General features: G+C 49.8%; 1 protein-coding gene across 1 annotated transcript in view; it reads right to left on the minus strand.

Moving 5' to 3' along the window:
- FAM49A (family with sequence similarity 49 member A) overlaps positions 1-5337 on the minus strand; it is a 109576-nt gene extending 104239 nt beyond the window's left edge. Inside the window, exon 1 of the mRNA XM_009183721.4 lies at positions 5247-5337. The gene's annotated coding sequence lies outside the window, so the exon portion shown is untranslated. The remainder of the gene's footprint in view (positions 1-5246) is intronic.
- Positions 5338-6000: the final 663 nt, after the last annotated feature.

Below are 6000 nucleotides of genomic sequence, written 5' to 3' on the forward strand. Positions count from 1 at the left end.
CCATACAGAATTTTTATTAGAAACTGAAGTCATTAAATAAGCAGACACCAGACTCAGGCCCTGAGATAATTGCAAATAGAAACGCATCTGTCTGCAGTGCTCAGCTGGACCTGGTAAACACACTGCTGGGAAACATGGCACCCATTTTCAGCACTTGGATTCATGGGGGAAATGGGGTTCTTAAGCCAGGGAAATTAGGATTCTAAATTACCCAAGAAAGGCTAATGAGCAATTCTATAACTGTTTTTCAATCCCTCCAACTTCCTAGGTGATAGCTGTACTGACAGACTGAATCCCAGCAATCTGGGAGGCCAAAGTGGAAGGACTACTTGAGCCCAGGAGTTCAAGACCAGCCTGGGCAACATGGCAAAACTCCACCTCTACAATAAATGAAAAGATCTTGGTGGTGCACACCTGTGGTTCCAGCCACTCAGGAGGCTGGGGTGGGAGAATCACTTGAGCTGAGGAGGTCGAGGCTGCAGTGAGCCACGATGGCACCCCTGCACTCTAGCCTGAGTGACAGAGTGAGACCCTGTCTCAAAAAAAGAAAAAAGAAATAAACTGAATCCAAATCACCTTTGTATTTGAAGAGCCATCCACCCATATGTTCTGACCTTGTTTCTCCTGTCTCTGTATCCCTGGAAAGCAACTGTTATACTTTCCCTTCATAAGTTCAATCATAAAATCTTGGCCTGCTTAAAGGTTCAGTTTATTTCAGTGACAAATCAGCAATCCATTCTCGTGCAACGGAAGCTACTTCTAGCATCATCAAACATTTTCCCTTAACTCAGATGTGTCAAACTCCTCTTCTATTCATCACTTATAGAAATAAAATCTCAGCCAACTGCAGAAGCAATTCTTAAGGCTGTAGTGAGAGCAAATAAACTCTAAATATTTACTAAGAGACTGAGTTACAACACTGACCAGTTCCACCCCTGTTAAAATCTGCCTGCATTCTCCAAACACAATTATTTTAGGTCACTGACACGCCAGCCAAGGAAACGACAAGGCTGTGTATTACAACACAAAGAGCAAGTAGAACCTAGCTTTAAATTCTGGTCCTGCCACTTCCTAGCTTCTAGACAAGAGGCAAGGGACTTTACCTTTCCCCATTTTCTTAACTGTAAAATGGGGACAATAATACTAATGTCACAGAATTGTAGTGATAATTGAGAAAAATGTATATTAACGTTTACAGTAACTTAAAAAAAAGAAGTTCAAAGTGCTCACAGTAAAAAATATGACGCATCCATTTTAAAGTATTCTCACAGAATATGTTTCTAAAACTCAGGGTGTTTGTTGCCACTTCAAATTTGTTCTCCTTTGAAAAAAAAGTGTTGGTGATTCGTGCATTGTTGTGGTATTGCAGAACATAGCTTATCTAGTGAGAGGTAACTTGAAAATTAACCAGCAATGCTAGGAGCCTGAGAGTGGGCAATTTTCAACCTTCTCAGATAATGAATGGATCTCCAAAGGCTAGAAATTCATCCAAAGAGCTTTGTACCATGGTTTTAAGGGGACCCAGAGGTCCAGTAACTGAGAACGCTTTTCTAATCAATATAACTAAATAACAGCAAGTCTACTGTGAGGCGGGCACCATGCCAGACCCTTTAAATACGTAAGATCATTTAAATCTTAAAAGGCAAGTATAATTATTGCAGTTTCTCAGATGTAAGAATTGAGACCCAGAGAGGTTAGATGTACCTTCAACCACAGTTAAGACAAAGCAGTAGTGGGGTTTGAACTCATGTCTGACTCCTAAGACCACTTTCTTTCCAATCACCATGATGCCTTGTCAGGTAATTCATGCAGCTCCTGAGACAAGATTTGAACCATGATGAAGTGGGAACCAGAGGCTTCTACGACAGGATGAGTCAAAACTCAGTGAGAAAGGCAGCCCTGGCTCCCTGCCATGCTTCAATCCCCTACCCTGCTCACAAGGGCTGATGTGTGGCTCTCCAACCATCACTCCATTGCTCCTCAAGTGAGCAGTGGAAGGACAAATGTATTTCAGCCCCAAAGCACAAATCACCTGATTTAACCCTCATGGGTGCCCTAGTCAAGTGGCCATCTCTGGGCCCTACATCAGCCTGACTTTCCTTTTATCATATCACCTCTCTAACTGTATTACAAGGATCTTTTTCCATGACTAAATTGTTTTTTGAAAACAGAAATACTGTTCATTTTTCGAATCCCTAGTTCCCAAAACCATATTTGGTACAGAGCAGATACTCAATAAATGTAAGGTACATAAATAAATGAAAGGATTCAACATCAAGGCTGGGGCAAATGGGGCAAAATGCCTCTAGAGGATGCCTCTAACCCTGAGATTTTACAGCTTAATTATGCCTAAATTGGTTTTCAATCTCTGGACAGTGGTCCAGGGCTCTCTTTAAGATTGAGATCTCCCAATAGAACTAGGATATTATGGGTCCTTCAGCCTTTCAAAGTGTTCAAAGCACTCCCTGTAGGCTATTGTATGCCATCCTAAAAGAACAAGAAAATGTGGCCAATAGGATAGATACTGTCAACCCCATTTTAAAGACAGAGAAACTGAGGCTCTATGAGAGAACTGACTTTCTCAGGGCCAACATTTGACACTGAAGCTGCTGATTCTCTGGTTTTTTCGTGCTACCATAATACATCCTCAGCTTATTTTTAACAAACCTAGAGCATGGCAATGTGAAGGGAGTGGCAGGGAATGGGAAAGAAGAGAGTGTACTGAAGAAAAAAACACCAGGGAAGGGAAGGAACAGCCTCACTGGAGAGTGTCACTGACAGCTGACGGTGGGTGCCCTGATGGCCTTGGGGAGCTATGAACTCCTTGCCCAGGGCTGGCTTGGAAGGGTCTACTTGACTCTGGATCCCTGACTTATCCAGTTGCATCTAGGCCTGGGAGTAAACGCAAACTGAATTCTTCTTGGTGCTGAGTAAAAACAGGAAGTCACAAGTGGCTTTGCTCTGCTCTCAGCTGGGGTCCTCAACAGTTCAGGTCAAGGGTACACTTGGGACACTCCAGACAGCTTCCTGGCAGCTCCCTCCACAGTAGTCCAGCAGGGACAGGAAAAGTGGAGACACCTTCCAAAGAGCCTCCTGTAGTGTGGGTTTAGGCAGCTGGACTAACGAAGTCCCTGTGATCCCTCTGGGACAGGACCAGGGAGTCCACCAGAGATGCGTGTATGTCAGCTTCATCACTTTTCCATTCATTCAGCCAAAACTGAGGGCTGACTGTGTGCTCAAATCAATGTCACCTTAGGGAAATAACTCACTTGCTCTGAGCTTAGTTTCCTCATCTGCAAAATGGAAAGAGCCCCTGCCCCACAGGGCTATTGTGAAGGTGAAAGGAAATAACACCAGTGAGGTCCTTCGCCACATTTGGTATCTATTTTTAGCACCAAGGCAGTATGCGCCCACTATGTGCCCAAACCCCTGATGCTGCTGCTGCCTCCTTCCCAGAATCAGAGCCCAGAGGCAGGAGGGAATGTGGGCAGGTCTGTTTCCACCTCGCTTTCCCACTCTCCCCTCACAGGAACCCAGGGCCAGCAGGAGGTGAAGTTCTGCCAGCCCCCAGCCTGGGCCCAGCGCCCATGTTTATGACTGTTTATTTCAGAGCAAGTAGAAAGGAGAAATTAGAGCCATGAAAGACAGGACAACGGACCAATAAAAACCAGCTCCCAGAAGAGTCAGAAGGAGGAAGACAGGCAAAATTGTCACCATAGCAACACAAGACAGTCAGAAGCACGCAGGGAAAACAGCCCCTACTCTGCCTCCTGTCTCCACTGCAAAGCAAGCCCTCGAACCCCAACCGGAGATCAGTGAAAGCCGACAAGGATCCACCCAAAGAACCCTGGTACCCAAGACCAGACCTGGCTAGCAGCCACTCTAACCCTACTGCCCCAGGCCAAGTCCCAGCCTTCCAGGGTCCCAGATCAGCATTCTGTGCCCTGGGGACTCGACACTGTGCAGATGGCCAAGGTCCCATCCAGAGGAGATAGTGACTGGTGACAGAGAGGAAAGTTTCTAACAGGGAGAAAAGGAGGGTCACAGAGCTTCAGGGGAGATCAGGGCCCTAACCTCCAGCCCCATGACCCTGTCTTGGGTTCCCTGGGGAGCAGGCTGGTAAACAAGGGTGTGGGAGAGGATATCAGGCCCTGTACCTAGAAAGATTGCTCCATCAGTTCTGGACCTGGCACCCCCAAAACAGTGGCTGGGGGAATTCTGGGGATGGGTGGGGAAATAGCTTTGGAGGCCTTAAATGACAAAGATCTTGGCCCTGGTCTCTGAGGACATTGGCTAGAGAGTAGGAGTAGCTTGGAGGAGGACCCACGGACGGGCTGGTACATTTTGACAGAGAATGTCTCCTGGCAGACAAGACAGGTGTCTCCACCAAAAAGCATGGCTGGCCTGGGACCAGCATTTTGGGAAGTGGGTCAAATTGTTCCCAAAGCTCAGTATTGGAAAAGCGCCTTTTGCCAAACTGGGGTTCTGGGTTCTGGGGGAGGAGAGAGGGTGACGGCAAGGAGTGCTGGGTCCTAGGCACAGCAGCATTCTGGCTGGCTAAGAACGTCTGTGGCAGGTGGCAGCAAAAGGATCCAGGTGTGTAGGGGCTGGGGAGGGGGTCGGTCATCCTCCCTTTGGGGCTGTAGAGTACACAGCGGCCCGGGGCCTCAGCTGGTGGGAAGGGGAGGGTTAGGGGTCCTCTGCAAGAATGGAGCTTACTCTCCACCTGGGGTGGGGAGTAAGTGAGTGAGGGACGAGGGAGGGTGGTCTGGGAAAGGAACACAATCAGGAACACTCAGAAAGAGGGCAACGGGGCACAAAGCCGGACCTCTGGCCGGCGACCGCTGGAGAAGGGCTCCTGGACGGTATCCTCTGCTCTCCCTCCCTCCCGAAGGCTGCAGGGGCGTCCGGGAGGAGGATAGCCGGGAGGCGCCCGCCCCGCCCCGCGGTGCCCCGCAGTGCCCTGTGGTGCAGGCTGGAGCCCTGCCTGCAGACCCCGCTCGCGCCTCCCCTGCTGCCCCCCCAGCTGCGCCACAGGCCACCGAGTCGCCGCCGTTCTGCCTGGAGCCAAGCCCGCTCCGCTGCCGCTGTGGGACGCCTCTCCTGGCGGCTGCCGCAGCCTGCGAGACGGCCCCGGAGCCCCGCCCCGCCCCGCTCCTGCTCCTGCCCCCAGCCCGGCTTCAGGTAGCCGCCCTGCCCCGGGTCTCTGGGATCCCCACCCGCGCTGTCACCGACCGCGTCCTCACCCTCGCCTGGACAACCCCATCTCCTTGCCCGGCTCTGCCCTCTGCTCCTAGGAGCTGGTGCGGACCCGCCCCAGCAGGGTCGCTCCTGCCCCTTCTCAGCCTTGGCCTCTTGGCCTTGCCTTCCCAGAGGAAGCCTGAACCAGACCTTTCTGTTTCTGCACACCGAATTCCTCCACACCCAGGGTTGCCCTCCAAGAAAAAGGAGAAATCCCCGCAATCTCTAGACGCATATTCACCTTCAAATTAATGCCCAGCCAAATCGTCCGAGTCCCTAGGCACACTCCCAAATTACTTGAGATTCTGAACCCAGCCTCGCTCCCAGTCCCTTTCTGCCCATCCTATTAACAGATATCCAGCCTTGGGGCCCGCAGTTATCTGATGGGACCACCGTAAAGTCTTCCCAAAGGCTCAATCAAAAAAAATGTAATTAACCTTAAAGAGTAAGTCTGCAAAAACACTTAACAAAATTCTATGATGCAAAAAGAAAGTAGTGGGTTACAGCATCATTGACGTGATCATTGTTCTAAAACATCTGCCATGGAGGCTTTTTGCATTAGAGAGAGGGAGATTCAGGAAACCAGAGAGGACTCAGCAGTGCCAAACAGGTTGTGAGTCAGAGCTCCTGTTGAGGGGAGGGAGAGCTCCTGGGGACCCCAGCTTCGGCTGCTTCCTTTCCCAGTCCATCAGCCAGAACATCATGAAACACGTGTTAAATCCCCATAGTGTGCCAAAGTATGTGCCCGAAGCTGCATGG

The sequence above is a fragment of the Papio anubis genome, chromosome 14, assembly GCF_008728515.1.
Source record: "Papio anubis isolate 15944 chromosome 14, Panubis1.0, whole genome shotgun sequence".
NCBI classification, from domain to species: domain Eukaryota; kingdom Metazoa; phylum Chordata; class Mammalia; order Primates; family Cercopithecidae; genus Papio; species Papio anubis.